This window comes from Rousettus aegyptiacus, unplaced genomic scaffold (genome assembly GCF_014176215.1).
Source record: "Rousettus aegyptiacus isolate mRouAeg1 unplaced genomic scaffold, mRouAeg1.p scaffold_m13_p_3, whole genome shotgun sequence".
In the NCBI taxonomy this organism is placed as follows: Eukaryota; Metazoa; Chordata; class Mammalia; order Chiroptera; family Pteropodidae; genus Rousettus; species Rousettus aegyptiacus.
This window is the reverse complement of record NW_023416306.1, coordinates 135,231,858-135,254,059: the sequence shown is the minus strand read 5'-3', so window position 1 is coordinate 135,254,059 and position 22,202 is coordinate 135,231,858. Positions and strand designations below refer to the sequence as shown.

The following is a 22,202-nucleotide window of genomic DNA, read 5'->3' as shown; positions in this document are numbered from 1 at the left end:
TTTGGGGATGGCTTTTTTGAGTCCAACAGGCCATTGATCTTTCTGAGATGCATTTCAGATAACCTGTTAGCTGACAGGGGCTTACCTGATAAAATAGCTTTTCTTATAGGAGATGTAACTTGATACTAAGTTGGATACTTTAGGTCTCAAAGCAAAACTGAGTGTGCTGTCTTCATTAAAAGCATCTGGGGGGCGAGGATCCAAAAGATGTAAAGAGATAAAGATATGATAAGAGTTACTTAAAAAACAGTCACCGATAAGTTAAGCCAAACTTGGGGCCTTATTCTGAATATCCACATTGCTTTCAGGCTATAAAAAGAATATATGCTTGAAAACCTCAGGAATGTGTGAAACAAATTTATTCCTTTTTTATCATTGTGGTAATTTCTACCTCTAAATGTCTTCAAAAGCATGTATCTTAAATGCCTGTGTAGTAGTTCATTAACTTCTGATTTGCTTAATCCTAATCTAATGGTTAGATGTTTGGGCTATTTCCAACTTAGCGCTATAGTAGACATTCTGTTACTTTTAGTGGATTTTTTAATATAGATGCTTAGAAGTAGCATCAGTGGACCAAAAGTTGACATTTAAGGCATGTAAGGTTTCGTGTTTTCCAGAAAGGTTATACCAGTGTACTGTGGTAGTTCGCATATATGTATATGTATTCATGCTCAGCCTTATAGTCGTGAACCCCACAGTGAGCCCTAGTTCCTGTGCAATTCTGGCAGATGAGGTGTGTCTCAGGAGAGACCAACCTACCTCACCCTCTGGGTGGTAGGTACCCTGGCACTCTGCTTTTTGGAGCAGATAGACATTCTCTGACTCCGTGTGTGGGACAGGGAGGGAAGTGGCCTCCCAAAGGCCAATGGCTTTGCTAAGCACAGAAGCTGTGAAGATAAACTAGGCAAGTGTGCTCTTCCAGAGCTGGTGAAGACATGGGAATGGGGGTGGGGAGAGGAGGCGGATCAAGGTCTACTTGGCCTGGTCTCAGGTGTTCTGGTCGTGATTCCCTTTATGGGGGATTTAAGAATTAGTTGATTCACTTAGATAGGAAAATGCTATAAAAGGTAAGATAAAATGAGTGATATTGAGTGGGTTAATGCTGATGGGACTAGGAGAAAAACCCTGTATCATACCAAACGTTCATATCATCCCTCTTGTACCCATTTTATAAATGAAAACAGGTCCAGTGACTTGGAAGGAGAGGTGGAGCCAGAGTGAAACCCAGGTCTGTTGTGAATTCTCATTGAACTTGGTCAGGAATGGCAAGGAGTAAGAGGAAGCTCAGCCAGAGGGGGAGAGGCACTATAGTAGAGCTGACCTTTATTGAGCTTTTGCTGTGTGTCAGGTACTGTGCTTAGCATGAAGCATCTCATTGAATCTTCACAGCCACTTTAGGCAGGTGCTATTACTCTGTATACAGGTTTGTCAGGTCATGCAGCCAGAAAAGAGCTTGGGGAGTAAGCCAGGCTGTGTGGCTCCTGAGCCACCTGTGGTGAAGCAGTAGCTCACCCTTGCCCATCACACCTGAGCAAGGTTTCCTCCCAGAGCGCTAGCAAATGCCATAGGATGGACCCTTGAGAAGCAAAGGCCCTTAGAAATCAATCAGTCCCCTCATTTGATGAAAAAGGAAACCAAAACCCAGTGAGGGTAAGTGACGTGTGCACTGTCACACTGCAAGGCAGTTACAGAGCCCAGCCTGGACCCTAGGACTCCCATTCCTGGGCTTAGGCAGCATATCCGACATGGCTCACTAATCGCAGGGAGGCCAGCTGTTGTGAGAAGCACCAGATACACAGTATAATGTCTTCCAGGAAGAACAGCCAAGCCTTGGGTGGACAAGATAGAGCAAGCACCACAGCATAGCTCTGTTTTACGTGGCTTTGGAAGAACAGCCTATGATTTTAAATATTCACTGTGGGTTTGCCTTTCAGATAGTGTCAGGTTGATCATCCCTGAAAAGGGTATGCATTTCTTGATGCAGACCAGTCCCTGAAGGGAGATTAATGATGACGATCCTAGATTATGAGCTCCTGCTCTGTCATAATTTATATCCATTGTCTCCCTTAATCCTCACACACATTTCATAGACAAAACTCAGATTCGAACAAGAGAGACAACTAGCCCAACTAGTAAGTGGCAGTTAAGCCTCAAATCTGTGTCTTTCTGACACTGAAGACCTTGTTCTTAACCCACTGCATTAAAAGAGCCAGGCAGACAAGGGAAAGAGGATGAGCAATTCGGTTTGTCTCATTTGCTGACTTGCAAAGGCTGTTTTTATCCTGGTTCAGAAACTCATTGTTCGTGGTTGGAAGGATTCCCACAGTGGATCCCTAATAAGCAGCTTTGGACAATGATGGCCCTGAGTCCCTGGACTAACCCTTGGACAGGCCCCCGTGCCAGGCTGGGCCCAGGGGTGAGCAGGGCCAAGGAGAGGGCTGAAGATGGTTGGAGAGAGAAGGGCAGGACGGAGGCCCTCAAGGCAGGCCCCTAATGTGCCAGCAGGGGAGAGACTAAAGAAAGATTTAAACCTGATGCGGTGTCCTCAGGCAACTGTGGCAAAGTGATGCAGGGACCATCTGGAGTTGCCTGCCAAACGTCACTTCCTTTTGATCTGGCAACAGTACTACAGAAAACCACTGCAAGAACTCATGGATACGGCCCATCCCCATTCCTGAAGTTCAGATGGGGACACCCCCTACCTACCTGGTTCCTGGGGTGATTAAGTGACCCAGTCCCAGCCAATCAGTGTATTCCAAATTTTGACCGTAGTAACTGGTACAAGGAAAGGCCTGGGACACACATAGGTTAAAAGGCTTGATTCCTGGAATTTGGAAAATGAGAAACTTTCTGTTTGAGGTACTGAGCTGCGAGGGGGGAGACCTGGAGTTGTGGAGGCATATCCCGTGGAGAGACCCTCTAGATAATCCCATTTCAGCCTCAAAGAGTCCTGACCAACACAATGAAATGAGAACATCAACATAGATTTAGAATTTACTGTTTGCTGGGCATTCCACATTATTTTGCTTGTTTCTCATAATAACAACTGATACTTACTATCCCAGGTTCAGAGATTGAACACATAAAAGTGCTCAATAAATATTTGCTTCTTAGTGCCAGATACAACAATAAATGCTTTATAGAAATCAACCTAGTGTTCCCCAAATTTCCCTGATAAGAATCTCAGGGGCTTGTCACACTGCCAGGCCTCACCCCTGGGAATTCTGGTTCTATGGTTCTGGACTGAGGCCTGGGAATCTGTTTGAACAAGCACCCAGAAGATTCTCATCCTCAGGAACATTTGGGAAATAGTGCATAAAACTTAATACCTAAAACCACCACCACAACAAAAAATACAATAGCCCAGTGAAGGTGGTATGACCATACTCAAAGTTGAGGAAAGTAAGGCTCAGAGAAGTTAAGTAACTTGTCCACGCTAACATATTGGTAAGTGACAGAGCTGGGATTTGAACCTGGGTCTCTATGACTTCCACACTTCTTGTAGAAAGGGATAATAACTACCTGTGTGTCTCATAGATTTGTGAGACTATGGAAAAGATAAGAAAGAACATTACAAAATAGAAAGCGAAAACTTCTATTTAGAGAGAGGAGGAGAAATGCCAGTTTTATAAAAAAGCCCAAATATTTTCTATAAGAAGAGGAAAAAAGAATCCTAAAAAAGCACTTGATAATTAAGATAATCTACATAAAGTATATTTTTTCATCCTTTTAAGATTCATGTTTAATAAAGTCCACTCTATCAACCATCATGATACAGTTCGTGGAAGATCTTAGTTGTAAAAAAGAAACATGCATTTGCACTAAATCTTGCTGATGGCCTTCTGAAAGTGTTACAAGTCTTAGCCAGGGGTCAGGAGTCAGGAGACCTGGATTCTCTCTCTGACTCGGAGACTAACTAACTAGGTGATTGCAGACAAGTCACCTTTTTGCCATTTAAGAAAAGCCTAGACTAGATGACTTCTGACAGCCTCCGTCGATAGTTTGTTGTTATATTCTTTCCCTCATTGCCCTGACGCCTCCAGTTAGGTCTATAATGAACATGAAGTTTAGTACAGGCGTTCCCTGCCAAACCTTCCAGGTGGCAGGAAGAAGGGTCGATGCAGAAGCAACAGACTTTCTGCAGAGGCAGGAGCACTCCAATGAGGAATTAGCAAAATGACTGTGAGGTCTCAACATGTAGACAGCCCAGTTCTTACATTCCCATGAGTGTCTGGGTAATCCAGCTGGGCCAATAAGGAAGTGGAAATAAAACTAATCTGCACTGAATGCTCAAAATGTGCCCAGAGCTTGATGCATGTGAACTTATTTCATTCTCACAACAGAATTCTCTTTGGGATAGTTACTGTTCTCCCTCACTTTCCAGATGAAGAAACTGAGGTTCGGAGATATTATGTAATTCATGCAAGATCACACAGCTAGGAAGGCACAAGCTGGTATCAGTACCCATGGCTTCCTGGCCTGAAGTATGGAGGTGTTTCCTCAATTCTCAGGTCCTGTGCAGCCTACAGCTAACTGCAGCATGATTTATCTTCTCCAAATCTTGGTTTGACTAATTTCACACATTTTCTCAAGAATCTAGCTCTCAGGCCCAGCACGGTCCTCCCACTCATCTCTGCAGTTCTCCAGACTGTGACAAAACCAGTCTCCCCATAGTCCCTGGGAACAGATGTCTTGTAGCAAAAATGACTTGAACCTCAGAAACGAGGAGAACCGATTTCTACCTCTGGAGACAGGGACACTAGATGTTTTGAAGGATCAACAGCAGCTCCTTTCAATGCTTGAAATATAGGGAAGGGCGGCACAGATGATGGTACGGTCCTGGGCTAGAGCCAGGAGAACTGTGTGTGACTGGGGACGAGCCACCTCTCTGTAGTGTCTGCCTCCCAGAAATGTAGGGAGGTAGCATGTTTGTGTGCTGATAGGAATGGTCCAGCAGAGAGGGAGGCATCAATGATGTAGAAGAAATGGGAAAGAATCTTGTAGAAAATCAAAGGCCTCGGATCTTGTAACTAAATAGAAGTTTAGCGTTTGGTAGAGGAAAAAGAGGACTTCATCCTTCGTAACAGGAGAGAAGGGAGAGAAAGGCTATATAGATCCAGGTAGGTGGACAGGTTTGGTGAGGGGAAGATGGCAGGGTTCCTCATCTGCTTTTGAAGGAAATAAGAGGCAAGGTCACGGGGAGGGGGCAGAGGGGCGGGGCGTGGGCTAGAGAGGGGCAGAATGAGAGTAGGGGTTCACCATGGGAACCCTGGGTGTGAGGGGTGGGGAAAATACTCATTTACCTTCTACTGGTGACCACAACTTAAAAGAGAGACCTGTCACTATGGCTCTGATGCTTGAGTACAGGATCGTTGAGATGGCAGACAGTTGGGTTTAACTAGTTGTATTATTATAATGTATGAAGAAGGGGGCAAGGAAGGTGGGGTGTTTAAAAGATTGGCATCTGGAAGTCTCTTTGACCTTCAGAACTTAGGTTTCTGACACAGTCCTTCTATCCTGACCAGCTCCAAGCTGTTGCTATTCAATGCCTTAGCAGGCAGAGGAGAGCAGAAATACAGAGCCCTCGCTGCAAGGAGACTTACATGGGATGGTAAACCGATAGTTCTGTTGACACTATGGAGTCAAATTCTCCCCAAAAGATTGGTATTTAGTGAAATGCACTACAATACAGGAAATAGTAAACGAGCAGTTACTGACCATTGTGCCAGTCACAGTAGACGGTATTGAGTGGAACTACAAAGTTTAGGCAAGCTTATTTTCTCCCTTATTTCGAGATGACAGATGGAAGCACAAGCTGGACTTAAGGTGTCCCCTGAGATTTTAGAGTAACAAATTAAATTTTGCCAAATTTGATTAGTGGCTACCCAAACTGATAATTCTTAAAACTCTATCAGAATGGGAAAAAAGGCTTATGACACTTTAAAATGGACCAAGTTTCCAGGAAGGAAAAAAGAGGGGGAAATGTTATGATACAATATTTATTGAAAAGAGCAGAGAACAAATTAATATGCAGACAAATAAGAACTACATGTAAAGCTTTTTGACATATGAAAAGGTTAAATGCGCTATAATTCAATAAGAACAAAAATTCCAATAAAAAAATGAGCAAATAAATATTTGTACAGACAGCTTCACGAAGGAAGATACGAATGGCCAATAAGCATGTTAGAAAGTGTCCCACACCATTGGCCATCAGAGAAATGCCAATTAAACCCACCACGAGTTATCACTTACACCCGCCAGAATGGCTACAGTTAAAGAGGCTGACAACATCAAAAGCAGGTCAAGATGTGGAGCGACCAGAGCACGCATAAAATGACACGACCTCTTTGGGAAAAGTTCTGGCAGTTTCTTTAAATTTTAACATTGTTTACCTACCCTTTGACCCAGCAATTCCATGCCTAGATTATTTACACAACAGAAATAAAACATGCTCACAGAAAGATTTGTATGAGAATGTTTACAGCCTCTTTGTTTATAGTAGCCAAAAACCAGAAACAACTCAAATGTCCAACAACAGGTAAATAAAGAAACAAATTATGGTATATCTGTATAATAGAATAATTCCCACCAATAAAAATAAATTAATTACTGATAAAAGCAACTCTGAAGACTATCAAAACTATTATGCTGAGCAAAACCAAACCAGACACGAAAGAGTATATACTGTATGATTCCACTCACATAAAATTTAATAAGAAAATGAATCTATAGTGACAGAAGTCAAGCACAGATTTGCCTCTGGGGGCATGGAACTGGGAATTGATTGGAAAGGGGCATGAGGGAACTCCCTGGGGTGATAGAATTATTCAACATCTTGACTGGGGTGTGGGTTACACATGTGCGTACATTTGCCAAAATTCATCAAACACAAGATTGATGTATTTCACTGTGTGTGAAGTTTAACTAAAATATTAAGAACTATAAACATATATTGAACTTCAGCTAATGATGTGCATGCTGAAATATTTAGAGGTAAAGAGCACTGATTTCTGGAACTTATTTTTAAATGAATAAAAAAATAAGCTGGATTGAGGAATATATGGTAAAGTAAATAGAGCAAAATGTTACTTATAGAAGCTAGGTGGTAAATATATGAATGTTTAATGTGTATTTATATATTTTGGTTTTCTGTATGTATGAAAAAATTTCAGGATGAAATAATGATAAACAAAAATATACTATAGAATTAAGATTATGGCTAATTTTTAAAATTGTTTAAAACATTAACTTTATATTTCATTAACTATATTCAACTAAAGTCCTTTAACATCATTCTAGTATTACCAAGCTTAAAAAAAGCTTACTATAGAAATTTGGCAATATGCAGAAAAGTAGAAAAAAATTGTTTTAATCTGTAATCTCATGACCCATGGAAAATTGCTTAATGACATATTAGCGTTTTTTACTTATATCTTGATCATTTCTCTGTCATTAAATATTTTTTGAAAACATAATTTTTAGATAGTAGTAGCATATTCCACTGTATACGTGTACCATATATAAAGTGTTAAACACTCCCTATTATTAAATACTGGCCATTTTCTAGTTTTTCTATTGCAAACAAAGCTGTTGTGAACATTACCGTGCATACATCTTTGACAACATTTTGATTTTTCCTTAGGACAGATTCCTTGAAGTTGGGTTACTAGGTCAAAAATTAGAAATATGTTTTACATTTAATACTAGCAAATTGCTATCCAGAAAGGTCACGCCAATTTACATACCCCAAGTACTTGTATGGAATTGCTTTATTCCCTACAACTTAGTCACCTTTGGATATGGTTTTTAAATTTAGGATTTTTTGTTTGTTTGTTTGTTTGTTTTTGGCAATTCCATAGGAGGAAGATTGTGTGTATCTTACTTTAGTTTTAATTTGTATTTCTTGAATACTATTAAAGTTAAATATTTATTTTTCCAAATTCTTATTAGTGATTTGTATTCCTGAGTTATCTGTCCACCTTTTCTTATCTTTCTGATGAGATAGTTACTATTTTTTATATTGATTTATTAAAGCTTTAAAAATATTAAGGCTTTTTATAAAATAAGTTTATCTCATGTCTTGTGTCTTTGCTACAGGTATCTTTCCTAGTTTATTGCTTTTTTAAATTGAACTTTCTATTTTGAGATAATTGTGCATTCACATGTCATTGAAATAAATAATTCAGAGAAATTCTGCACATCTTTTCCACAATTTCTCCCAGTAGTAAAATATTGTAAAATTATAATACAAAACTATAACCAGGGGATTAACATTGAACAGCCGATATACAGAACATTTTCATCATAACAAAGATCCTTTGTGTAGCATTTTTTTATAGTCACACCCATTTCCTTCCTGCCCCTAATCCCTCTTTAACACCTGGCAACCACTATTCTGTTCTCCATTTCTATAATTTTGTCATTTGAGGACTGTTATATAAATGGAATCATACTATATGTAACCTTTTGAGATCAGCTGTTTTCACTCAAAGTGATCCTTTGGAGAGTCATCCCAGCCGTTGCATGGATCATTAGCTTGCTCCTTTTTGTTGGCGAGTAGTATTCTATGCTATGGGTGTACTATACTTTTACCATTCCACTCATTCTGGGACATTTGGGTTGTTTCCAGTTTGGGGCTATTATAAATAAAGGTGCTATAAGCATTCATATGTAGGTTTCTATGTGAACAAAAATCTTAATTTCTCTGGGATATATGTCCAGGAGTGCAATAACTGGGCTGTACGGTAGTTGCATGTTTATTTTTCAAAGACACCGCTGAACTGTTTCCCAGAGAGGCCACATACCATTTTATGTTCCCACCAGACATATATAGACAATCCACTTTCTCCTCATTCTTGCCAGCATTTGGTGTTGTCACAATTTTTTATTTTAGAAATTCTGATAGGTATGTAGTAATAGCTCATGGTAGATTTAATTTGCATTTCCCTAATGATTTACGAAGTTAAACATCTTTTTGTGTGTTTATTTGCCATCACTATATCCTCTTTGGTGAAATGTCTTTTCAAATATTTTGTCTATTTTCTAATTGGATTGCTTCTTTATTTTTTACTGTTGAAATTTTGAGAGTTCTTTATCTAAACTAATTGCTCATTTTTTGCTGAATATATGGTTTGCAAATATTTTCTCCCAGTCTGTAGCTTTTTTTTTTATCCTCTTAACATTGTTTTTTGCAGAGCAAAAGTTTTTAACTTTGATGAAGTCCAATTAATTCTTTTATAGATGATGTCTTTGGTGTCAAGACTAAGAACTTTTTGTGTCTAGAAGATTTTCTCTTTTGTTTCTTTCTAAAAGTTTTATAGTTTTACACTTAAGTCCATAATCTATTTTGAGTTAATTTTTCTATAAATGTTAGACTTAAGTTGAGGGTTTTTGTTTTTTATTTTACCTATGAATTTCTAATTTAAAAGACAATATTTCCTCCATTTTATTGCTTGTGCATCTTTGTCAAAAATCAGTTGGATACATATATATTTCTGGGTACTCTGTTCTGTTGATCTATGTGTTTATTCCTCTGTCAATACCACATAGTTTTGACTATTATCAATATTTAATAAATCTTGAAATTAGGTAGATGGATTCCTCCCACCTGATTCTTTTTATTCAAAATTATTTTAGGTATTTTAGTTCCGCTACCTTTTCATATAAATTTAGAAAAAACCTCGTTTAGATTTACAAAATAAATCTTTGTGGAATTTTGATAGAAACTGCATTAAATATATATCAGTTTAGAGATAAGTGATATCCTATGCTGAGTCTCCCAATCCACGAACTCAAAGTCTTTCCATATATTTAGATCTTTACTGATTTCTTTCATTAGTGTTTTGTAGTTTTCAGCAACAAGCTCTATACATGTTTTGTTAGATTTATACTAACATTTTATTTTTTGAGCAATTTAAAATGGTATTTTACTTTTAATTTCAGTGTCCATGTGTTCATTACTAGGATATAGAAATACAATTGATTTTTTTATGCTGCTGAACTCACTTATTAGTTCTAGGAGGTGTGTGTGTGTGTGTCATTTATTCCTTGGGGTTTTCTATGTAGACAATCATCATATGAAAATAGGGTAAGTTTTATTTCTTCTTTACAATGTATGCCTTTAATTTCCCTTTCTTGTGTTAAAGCTCTGACTGGAACTTTCATCACTATTTTGAATAAGGGTAATGAAAGTGAACATTCTTGCATTGTTTCTGAAATTTGGGAGAAAGCATTCTCCAGTTAAGTATAATGTTAGCTGTAGGGTTTTTTTTATAGTGAATTGAAGAAATTCCCTTCTATTCCTTTTATCTAAGAGTCTATCAGAAATGGATATTAAATTCTTTTTTTTTTTTTTTAAAGCATACAGCACCTGGTATTCCTAGGTGGTCCTCCATCCAAGTACTAACCAGGCCTGACCCTGCTTAGCTTCCAAGACCAGACGAGATTGTGCACGTTCAGGGTGGCATGGCTGTAGACTGGATGTTGAATACTGTCAAATGTCTTTCCTGCAATGATTGCTATAATCGTGTGATTTTTCTCAGTTACACTGTTAATGTGGATTACACAATTGATTTTCAAGTGTTGAACCAATCTTGCATCTTGAGAATAAACTCCACTGTGTCATTGTGTATAATTCTTTTTATAGTACTGAATTCTTTTTGCTAATACTTTGTTAAGGAGTTTTACATCTGTATGATGAATATTGGTTTATGTTTCTCTTCTTTGTGCTATTTTTATTTCATTTCGTTATCAGGGTAATACTCATTTTATAAATTGAATTAGTAAGTATTGCTTCTATTTTCTGAGAAAGATTGTGTAGAATTGGTGTAGTTCTTTTAAATGTTTGATAGAATTTTTCAGTGAAATCATCTGGGCCTGAAGATTTCTTTTGGGGGAGGTTTTCAGGCATGAATTCAATTTCTTTAATAGTCACAGGACTACTCAAGATATCTATTTCATATTAAATGAGTTGTGGCAATTTGTGTTTTTTTGAGGAATTAGTCTTTTTTCATCTAAGTTGTCAAATTTATATATGTAGAGTTTTTCTCAGTTTGCCCTTATTTTCTTTTTCATCTCCGGAGGGTCTGTAATGATATTATCAATTTCATGCTTCATATTAGTAATTCATGTCTCCTCTCACTTTTTCTTGTCATTTTTTCTTAGTTTTGTCAATTTGATGGATCTTTTCAAAGAACCAGTTCTTTGTTTCATTGATTTGTATGGCTTTTCTGTTTTTGATTTCATCAATTTCTCTTCTTGTCTTTATCACTTTCTTCCTTCTTCTTGCTTTGAATTTATTTTGCTCTTTTTCTAGGTTCTTGTGGTGAAAATTTAGATTATTGATTGCAATTTTTCCTCTTTTCAAGTGTGTTCATTTAGTGATAAAATTTTCCTCTACTGTTTTAATTGCATTTCACAATTTTTGATATATATTTTTTTATTTGAATTCAGTTCGATGTACTTTTTTATTTCTCTTGTGACATCTTCTTTGACTCATGGATTTTGTTTAATAGTGGTTCTAGTTTCCAATTGTTTAAAATTTTTACTGTTATCTTTTTGTTATTGAGATTTAGTTTGATTCCATTGTGTTCAAAGAGCAAACTCCATATGATCTTTTAAATCTAATATTGATAGAGCCACTCCCACTTTCTTTTGATTGATATTTTATTTTCTAAAGAACTTATTTAAAATGGAAAATGGATGATGAGAATTCTAGTTACATATACTTTTAAAAAATGTAGTAAACTCTTAGTTATCCATAATGAAAAGAACCTCAACCTGAAAAGGCCAAGTAGCATTGCTAAATTCACTTATTTTTCTTCCTATATGCCTTCTTGTGGGCACACAAATTAATAAAATAATAGAAATGAATCCTAGTAACTCTGATATGCCTGACACACAGCTGGCTTATATCAATCCTTGCCAAAGGATTGATATAAGCCAGCTGTGTGTCAGGCATATCAGAGTTACTAGGATTCATTTCTATATCAGAGTTACTAGGATTCATTTCTAGAACTAAAGCCAAAGAGTAGAACTATGGTTAGAAGTCCTCTCCTAATTTCTATTTTGTAAGAAAAATTCTAGACTTTTGCTAGCTTCTCTCAAGCCTCATATCCACAGACCAACTTAAATATAAAATTTTTATCTTATTTCCAAATGAAATTATACATATAATCACAGAGACATGCCAACAAAACTGAAAGATGTTTATCCAGGAACTTTAAACTTGTTGCCTATTACCGGACCACACTGCTGATCATGTGCTGTGAATTAATATTTTTATGAATTCTGTAATTATCTTCTGATTAGCACAAATGTAGTGAATTTTGTCATTTCTGGGGTTTCCTTTCCTTTTCCTTTCTTTCTTTTTTTTTGGTATTAGAAGGATGATTTTTTTTAATGTAGATATTCAAATTATGCAGTAATTCTTCTGTTCCCACTAGGATATGTTTTCATTTTTTTAAACTTACTAGGAATCAAAAAGAAAAAAGATATTAACCGAGATCTCTTTTGATGGCTCGGGGACTCTTCAGTGAGCCCTGAGTCCTTTGAATACAGTATTCCGTCAACTAAGATGACTGGATTCATATTAACTGATTGTTTAGGCCTTTATCTAGAAAGAACACAGATACCTTCCCCTGGTGCTGGAACAGCACCCTGGAAGAATTAACACTAAGAGGATGGTTGCTTTCTATTCACCTCCTGAAGCATCAGGCTGAGATGCTGATTTACCAACTCAAATACACCATTCGACAAAACCAAAATGTATCACATGATGTCCTTCATGAAGTAATAGCAGGGGAGCTTCTCAAACTAAATACGAATTCAAAGTAGGCATTATAGTCATCATTTCTGGAAAGCCAAAAGCTTATTCAAAATTCACTTGAAAGCTGAAGCCACGATCGTGTTGTATAAATACAGATGATTCGAGTCCTAGTCCTTCGCGACAGGACGTGTTTGGAGAATCTAGATATTCAAGAGATTTAGATCCTCCAAATTGTAATGGAGGAAAATTGAACACTGTCGTGAGTTTAAAGACTTAAAAAATCAATACATAGCACAACCGGTGTTCACTCACTAGCGGCAACAGCCTGAAACTGCACAGCAATCGAAGAGAAAGGCAGAATTATCCATGGGGTGCATGCTGCCATCCTCCTATTGACATGGTCAGGCAGACCTGTGCATAAGGTGTTATGATGGATTCAAGCCTTGAAATCATATTTGTGGTCAGGATTAATGGAGGTTTTCATCTGCTATCTGCTGCTACTTTAAAAACAAAACAAAAATCTTTCTGAGGCTTAAAAGATAAATACTAAAACAGCACATGGGTATAGAAATCTCATTAACTGATAACTCAGGACCACTGATGTTAAAATTGTTGTTTTGTTTTAGTTCATACAGGTACTACATTTACCTGGGTCAAAAATCAAATAACATTAAAAGGTGTACAATAAAGACTCATTCCCACACCATTCCTTAATTACTCAGTTCCTACCCTCTACTTACTGATACATTTGTATTGCTGGGGTTTTTTTGCATTGTTTTTTTTTTAATTCCTTCTAAGATTCCATTTAAAAAATATGAATGTATTATTATAACTCTCTCCCCCCCCTTTTTTTTATACAAAAGGTAGCATACAGAGCATTAAGACCAAGGTCTCTGAAGCCAGACTGCTGATGTTCTAACCCTAGTTCTTCTACTAATTAGCTGTGTGTCTTTAAGCAATTTTCATAAACTAGTAGTGCCTCAGTTTCCTCACTTGTGTAATGAGGATAATAATAGCCTCTGTCTCATATGGTTATTTGAGGATCAGATGAGTTAATATGTGTATGAAGTACTTAGGACAGGACCTGGCACACAGGGAGCCCTCCATGTGACATGTGGTGCTGGTATCATAGGAGGGGCGGTATCAGGAGTGTGAGCACAGGCCCTGCAGCAGGACTGCCCAAGGTCAAATCTCTCTCTCTCTCTTTTTTTTTTACCTGTAAAATGTAGAAAACAATAGCACTTACTCTTACCGGTTGTTGTGAGATAGAAATGGACAGCGTCTGGCACTTGGTAAGCACTATTGTATTTCATCAAATCCAATATGCCACGGATTGTAAAACACATCATTATTTTGTAGACTAGGAAAGAAAAACCATTCCAATTAAATTAGGACATGCCTTTGACTATAACACATCCTCATTTCAAAAATATTATAAAGTGAAAAAATGTATATCTTAGAATTGAAAAAAATATGGAATTCGAGTGTTAGCTACTAGTCTTATTTTCACTTAAAAATATATCTTGAATGTTGTTCTCTATTGATACAGAGAGCTTCTACTTTCCTTTTTCCTTTTTTTTTTTTAATGGCTATATAGTAATTCATTGTATGAATGAACCATAAATTATTTAACAAGTCTCCTATTAGTTTCCAGTCTATTGCTGTTACAAACAATACTGCAATGAATAACCATGTAGACATGTAATTTTGCAAGTCTGCTAGTACATTCTGTAGGATAAATTCCCAGAATTGGAATTGCTGGGTCAAAGAGTATACTTCTTTGAAATTTTGGCAAGTATTCTAAGCTCAAGTTTAAGTTGCCAGGCTACTTCGAACTAAGGAAATCATGGATCAGGAATGCTTGAAAAGGAATGACCTAATAAAGAAGAGAAGAGAAGAATTAGAAGAGTCACACCAGAAAGGGTAGCCATGTAAATTGGTCAGATTTTTTGAAAGGCATTTTGGCATATCTCTGATATTCTGCTTCTAGAAAGCTATTTTACAGAAATGCTATCACAAGTTACAAAGATGTATACAATGAGAAGCACTTGTGATGTGGCAGACAGTTCAAAGTGCTCTACAGATTTGAACTCGTCTAGTCCTCACAGCTCTATGAGGTAGCAGCCCCCTATCCCAGTTTCATAGGTATGGACACTAGTAACACAGGGAGAGTAAAGCTAATAAGCTGCAGAGATAGGCCTGGACCTGAGCAGCTTGGTACAAGCCTGTGCTCTTGAACATATACAAATATGCTATTTTGATATATTTTTTTAAAAAATTGAGAAGCCCGAATGTCTGCAAGTGAGTTAGTTAATATCATTACAGGCCCACACTGTGGGAAACAATGCAACCGTGATAAAGAATGAAGTAAATCTTTATATACCAAACTCCATCTATGTCCATAATCGATTGTCTCATTAAAAAAATTAAAAGGAGGCTGCAGGGCAGCTTGCACAGCATGATGACATTTTGATATATGTGAGTATGTGATGTATCAATCAGATAGATAGATAGGTGATAAATAGATATTAAGAGGTCTAGAAGGATAATTTAACAATTAAGGGTATTCACACCAAATACTCTGGGTGTGAGAGAGTAGGGAAGAGGGACTTCATTTTGTATTCTTTCAAATTATTTGAATCTTTTAAATGATGAGCAATTCCTTCTATGACCTGTATGTTATTTTTAAGAGGGCATTTGATTCCAGACTACTAAAATTTTTCTTTTTCCTTGCACCAGCGTTATCAGAAACACCAAAAGTGATTGGGTATAAAGGGCACTATGGACCTTGTGAGTTAAAAAAAAAAAAAAAGAACCAACCCTGATTCAGAGATAAATAGCACTGATCTGTACTACCTAATTACTTGGAAAATGATTCAGCATTTTCCATTACCTGGCAAATGCTTGTCTTCTAAAATCACTTTCAAATACTAATACTCTTTCCATGACTAAAAGATAGTTTAGCTTTCTTTAACACTTTTAATATTGTTTCCTCCATTTCTAAGTTTCTTTTTTCTTCCTAGAATCTTTCCAAGCTGACTTGAACTTTCTCTAAACATCGACTGGTTAACATAAAATATGAGATATTTTGCATCACGATGGGAAAGGTGTCTATGAATGATCCTAGAGGGAATCTTTTTTTGAAAGGTCTAGTCTAGGCTAAGGTGGGAGACTAGGCCTGGGCCCTCTGGTGAGAGAAAAGTCACTGATGATTTCAGGAGAGCAACGCACTGCTGCCTAAAAACGGGGCCGTCTGGCACCAATTTAGCCCACCCCGTGGAGGAACCCTGCCCTACCCACTCATACCTCACTGACCGTGGTGCTCTCTGGGAAGGAGGAGAATCGCTGAAAAATGATGGTTGAGAACTTTGGAGAGTCATCTGAAATCGCAGAAAGGGGATTTTTAAGGTATCAGTTTGAACTCCACCAGGCCTGCTGAGAAGAGGACTAAAGGTATCATTTTCTCATAAAGAACGTCTGTGTTGCTAAGGTTCTTAGCAGGTAGCATCTATTTCAGTATACCTGACCCTCTAAGGATGAAATTGTTACACTCCTGCTTCACGCTCTGGATAAAGTTTCCATCAGGGACCGTAATTTTTTAAGCCTCTTCTGCCTTTTATTACCCTTTTCATACTTCTGGAGGTAAGCAACTCACCTTCCTCCTTCACCTTAGTAATTTTTTTGGCTCCCATTCTTCTGTTGAAAGTTTTCTGGAGTGTGGGGCATTTGGAAGCCTTTTTTGGAGAAAGATTCTTGGTTCTGCCTTCTTCTTTCTTGTTTATTCTAAAATATATTGTGTGTTGCACGGGGAGCTTGTTTTACTGTTCTCTGACTCACCATTTAATATTTTTCCCTGGTATCTTGGAGGTGACTATAAGATTCTTGAACCGATATGATTCATGAACTTGAAACCCTCTTTGTTTCCAGAAGCCAGAGGAATCTGCAGTCTCTGGCCTTGGTCAGTGGAATTTCTAAGCTGGAAGTCATATCTAGGGTTTTAAAGCGAAAAGGGACAGAATTTGCCATCTTCTTTCAGATCTTTCCCATCACTGCTTATCTTCACTGGTGGATATTTACTCCTGGTACTTTGGTGTTTGTGCTTTCTTTCCTTTTCCCTCTCCTTTTCTTGATTTTCCTCATTTAACTAAAATATTGTCTTAATTTCCTTCTGCTTCATGGAAGTATTCAAAACATCTATATGTTTTAGCTGTTCTTCCTTCATGATGAAAGGGGGCAAATATGGAACCTGGAAGTAAGCCTTCTTCCTATTCCTGTGTCATGTCAGGAACATGTTTTTGATGGAGTGGCCCTCCTCAGCGTTCTCCACCTCCCCTGTCTTTCTTCTCCTTTCATCACAGCCCTTGAACCTCCTGCAAAGCTCTGCATGTTACCCTAAGCCCTTTGCTCAGGAAGTTCCCTGTTCAAATCTGAGTAAAGATGTCTGCCTCTCGTGCTTTACTGGATATAAGCACCACTTCCTGCATCTTTTTCTTCTTTTTTTTAATTGCATCTTAATGTGAAATTTTCTAGCCTCCTAGATTATGTTACTTCTTGGAATCCAGCATCTCACTGGGCTACAGCAACCCAAAACTTCCCTGTTCGATTTTTTCTTTGTTACCAACAGGTTATTTAGAAGTTGCCCCATGACTTTAGTCCCTGATTATGGTATTGCACACTTCAAAATTTGTTAATAGGGTGTTAAGTGTTCTTATCATAAACAGAGAAACAAACAAAGGACATAGCAAACTTTGGGAGGTGATGGATACGTCTATTACGTTGTTTGTTATGAAGGTATAATGAGTGTGTATGTATGTCCAAACTCATAAAATTAGACACATTAAATATGTGTAATTCTTTGCATTTCAAGTATGCCTCAATAGAGTTGTTTCGAAATAAATCAATCCAATTTTTATAATGTTCTGCAAGTAAATATGCTCAAACTTTGCCCCCAAAGGGACAAATATAAGTGATCCCTCTCCAGGATATTCTTTCTAGGTTTTTTGGACTTCTCAACCAATTCCTCTTTTTTGAATATCATGTGTGTATACACACACTCAGTGGACAAAGTGAATAATCTCCATATTAATGTTTTTTTTTTTTTTAACAACTTAGAACTTTTAACATTTTGTATTGTAGTTGCTCCTGGGTTGGATGAAAAAGCCATGGTTTGTCACTGATGTGTTGGGTTACCGTGGGTGACCTTTTCCACTTGTCATTTAAGTTCTTACATTCCTGACTACCTCAATCTAAATTGATTTCTTTTTTCTTCTGAATTTTTACAACATCCATTCATCCATTCTGAACTCAATATACATATTAAGTATCTCCAACACACTAGGCTCTACACTAGGTGCTGGATATGATGGGAAACAAGACAGACGTGATCCATTCATCATTGAGCTTGCAGAGCTACTTCTGTTCTTAGAGAAGACAATTATATAAGTAACAGCGAAGTGTGATGAATGTCAGGATGGAGAAGTCAAAGACGTTAGGAGAATAGCAGGGCATACATAGGTTTTAACTATTCTAGTGATGGGAAGGACCTCTTTTGAGAAGTGGCATTGAAAGATAAAATGAAATTAGCCAGACCAGGAGATTGGGCAGGAGTTATGCAAGCAGAAGGCCAGAAGGCAAGAATACCTGGAAACAGTTCAGGAAAACAAAGCAAAACAAAAAGTACCTACCTGGAATGTTTCCTGACACCAATCAATTCTCTAACATGAGTTGAGTGTTCAATAATTCAATTCTGAAACTATGCAGTTAGTGCTCACCCCACAGCTTAAGGGCTCGGTCCCACAAGACTGCCCCCATTTCAGATGCCAGTTGCAAGTCTCAGCCCACCCATACTTTTGACTGGCTATAAATTGGGGGTTTCGATTACCCCTTCACTGGGTTTGGTAATTTGTAAGATCAGCTCACAGAACTCAGGAAGGTGCTCTACTTACATTTATCAGTTTATTATAAAGAATATGAATCAATAGCCAGATGAAGAGGCACAGAAGTGAGGAAGCATTCAGAGCACAGAAACTTCTGTCTCCATGAAGCTGGAGTGCACCACCCACCCCAGACGTGGACCTAGTCACCAACTACAAGGCTCTCGGGATCTTGTTGACGCGTGTTTATAGGCCTTAACCTCCAGGCTCCCCTCCCCAACTTCCCAGAGGTCACTGGGTGGAGCTGAAATTTCCCACCCTCTAATGGCTTGGTCTTTCTGGTTAGACTAGCCCCATCCTGAGGCTATCTATTAAAGGCCCCATCTTAAGTCACCTCAATAAACTCAGGTGTGCTAAAAGGAACTCCTTATGAATAACAAAAGACGCTCGTGAAATCCCAAATGTTTTAAGAGCTCTATGGCAGGAAAAGAAACAAAGACCAATATTTATTTTATTATACAGCAGACTACAAGGAGCAAAGAGAGTTTCAGGTAACCAATGGTAAGAGAAGAGGCCTGAGATATAAGAAACAAGAAAGACTTGTAGATGGGGTTAAAGAATTTTTACTTTAGGTTAGGGCAGTGGGAGCCACTAAGAGTTTAAGTAGAGGAACGACTGGGATGCAATTTTCATTTTATAAAGATCTCTCTGGAGAGCTGATTAGAGGAATGAGACTGGAGTCAGAGTATAGTAAGAAAGCTATTGTGGAGACAATGATGGCCTTGGGAGATCTTCGAGATGGAATGAAATAGTTGGAATCGTGAGAAGGTTGAGCCGCCCAGCTTTAATTTTGGATGCGTTGTGATCTCTACCATTCTTCAGGCAATTACTTATGCTCTTCCTTAAAACATTTATTTTCATATTTATTCCTACTTCTTTAATGTTATTATTTGACTTTTCCATCTCTCCAACATTCCTTAAGAGCTGAGATCACCTCTCATATTTAATCCAAATTTAATTTTTTAATTCTTTGGGTTATTTTGAAGATCCATGTTCAATGAGATAAGATGGTAAAGCTTTGAATATCATGCATATGCAACAGATTATTATCATAAAGGAATTACCTAACTGCATTAGATTAGCACTGCCCAGAGTATGCTGGTCAGGAAGAAAAAAGCCTGGTGTACTCTCTCTTGTGTGGTTGATTCTTAAATTGTGACTTAAATTTAACAAAAAATAGCCAAATAATATTAACTTCAGCCAGAGGGAAGCTGGAAAAATGTTTATTATTGATAATAGACAAGAGTTGGGTAGCTACTAGTTGCAGATTATCTACTGGAGTAATCCTAATGCCTCAACTCTAATTGATATTGTTAAAAAACAAAATTCAACTGAGTAAATTTGAAGATCTAATAGGCTTTATTGAGCAATTCATGAATCAGGCAGCAACTGGAAGGGTGCTGAGGGATTGTACCAAATGGATGCTTTTTATAGGAAGGAGGGTGGGACAGGGAGCTTTTAACAAATGAAAAGAAAGGATTGGTTTTGGGCAGAGACAGTTTTCTCTGGAAAATAATTTTTATCATGCAGATTGCTTCTTCTTTCTATGGGGGATGAAGACAGGGGCCTACCTGACACCATACAACAGATTACCTTATGGCGCTTGACCAAATAATTACAGACTGGTTGATTAAGATTATGTTTCCAGGAGAAGTGGAAACTACAGTTAGATCTAGTATTAAATCTAGGTTTGGTACCATGGGCTTTCAGCATGAGTGATACCATTTTGGGCCTATAGTTTTCTCTTTAACAGTTTGAACTCACAAGGTAGGAAAAAATTAGGCTTTCTTCAATATTTCTGTGAATTCCCTGGACTTATATTTTTGTGACACCTCAAACTCTAAATGTCTTTCTTTGCTGTGTGGCCATACCTTTATCTCTACCCCAGAATTGCCTCAAATGTTGAATATAACCCTTTCTTTTTGATGCCCACTAACACTGCTCTCACAAAATAGCTTTGTGTACTAGACATTTATTGGAAATTTGGGGGGAATGGATTGCATCATAAAGAGGGTTGGGTTGCAGAATTGTCCAGAGATCTCTGTTATTAAAAAGCTTCCTCAATTTTCTACCCACTAGGGCTTTAGTCTCTGGCCATACTGCTTAGTTTTCCTTTTTCCTCTTCTTTGTTCTTCCTCATCCTGAAATTCTTGTTCACTTCTTAGGTGGAGCAATTCAACTATCTTTGTTTTTTCCTCCCCTACCCAAGTCCTCAGAGCCTCACCTTCTACCCACAAGGGGCCTAACAAGGTATTTTTCTACACAATGACATTTCCTTTTCTAAAAGGAACTCTGGTGCCAGCTGATAAAATAATAACTTCTCTTATCTGCTACAACAATGACAAGGTTGCCAAATCATGTTTATTCCTTGGGAGCTCTGACATTAGTTGGGCCTTCTGGCCAAAGGGAAAAGTAATGGGTCTTGACTCCTGGTAATTTAGGTTTGCATCCATTATGTCATTTGATTTGATGTTCTCAAGTTTGGGAGAAAAGCTGGGTAGTTCTCATTAGTCCATTTTATGAGAGGTAAAAGCAGGGTTTAGAAGTGTTCAGGAACTATAGGAATGAGCTTCTTAGCTTGAACTCGAACCCGGATCTCAGCTCATTCAATTCTCTTTCCCTTGAGAGTTTTCATGAAAATAGAAAATATCCCTTGTTTGTTAGTCAAATGAACTGTTCTGAGAATAAACTTGGCTCCCCTGTAGAGAAGGTCAAAAGAGACATGGATTATTGGCAGACTGGTTTTACATAAGTGCTGGAAGAAAAGATAAGCCGTCAGCAGATGCTTTTCTGCTTGAGACTGAAATGTTATCCCCCCCAAGATAACCATCTGAGGCTGTTAGGAGAGGCTAAGGTGAGCAAGAAATTCAGCAGGACTGCTGGGATCCACCTCTCAAGGCATTCTAACAGGGACATCATTCCCTCACCTCTCCCATCCATACCCTATCCTCGAAGGCCCACATTCCACTCCCAAACAGCCTCCCGAAAGTCATCCTTGACAGCCACACACAGATTGCCTCTCTTGGTCCTGAGAATCCCATTGACAATCACTCTTTGCTTTGAACTATTAGTGTGTTCTAGATCAGTGACTTTCAAAACTAGTTGATTATGACCCGCAGTGACAAACACATATTTTACCTTGCATCTCAGTACACCACCCTCTCCCTCTCTCACACACACAAAGCAATGCACACATATACTACTGAACAAAGTTTCATGCACAGATATTTACCCTTATTTTGTATGATGCACACTAACATCTCTTTTCTATTGTACTTAATTCTACTCTATTCTACTCAAAAATGCTGGTTGCAACCCGCTAAATTGATTTCATGACCCCCTACAAATAATTATTCCTTTAAACTTTTTGCAACTCGGAGTGTGGTATTTTACCGTATACTGCAGCCCACTTCCCTCATCTCCCTCCTTATTGCTCCACGTTTTCCCAATTCAGTTACCTTTATATCTCGCTGGATACTCCCAGGGACTCCTCACCAGCC

The 22,202-nt window shown here is 37.9% G+C and overlaps 1 pseudogene; it reads right to left on the bottom strand.

The window, feature by feature from the left end:
• Positions 1-10,360: 10,360 nt before the first annotated feature.
• LOC118601267 lies at positions 10,361-10,479 on the bottom strand (annotated as a pseudogene).
• Between the last annotated feature and the right edge of the window lie 11,723 nt (positions 10,480-22,202).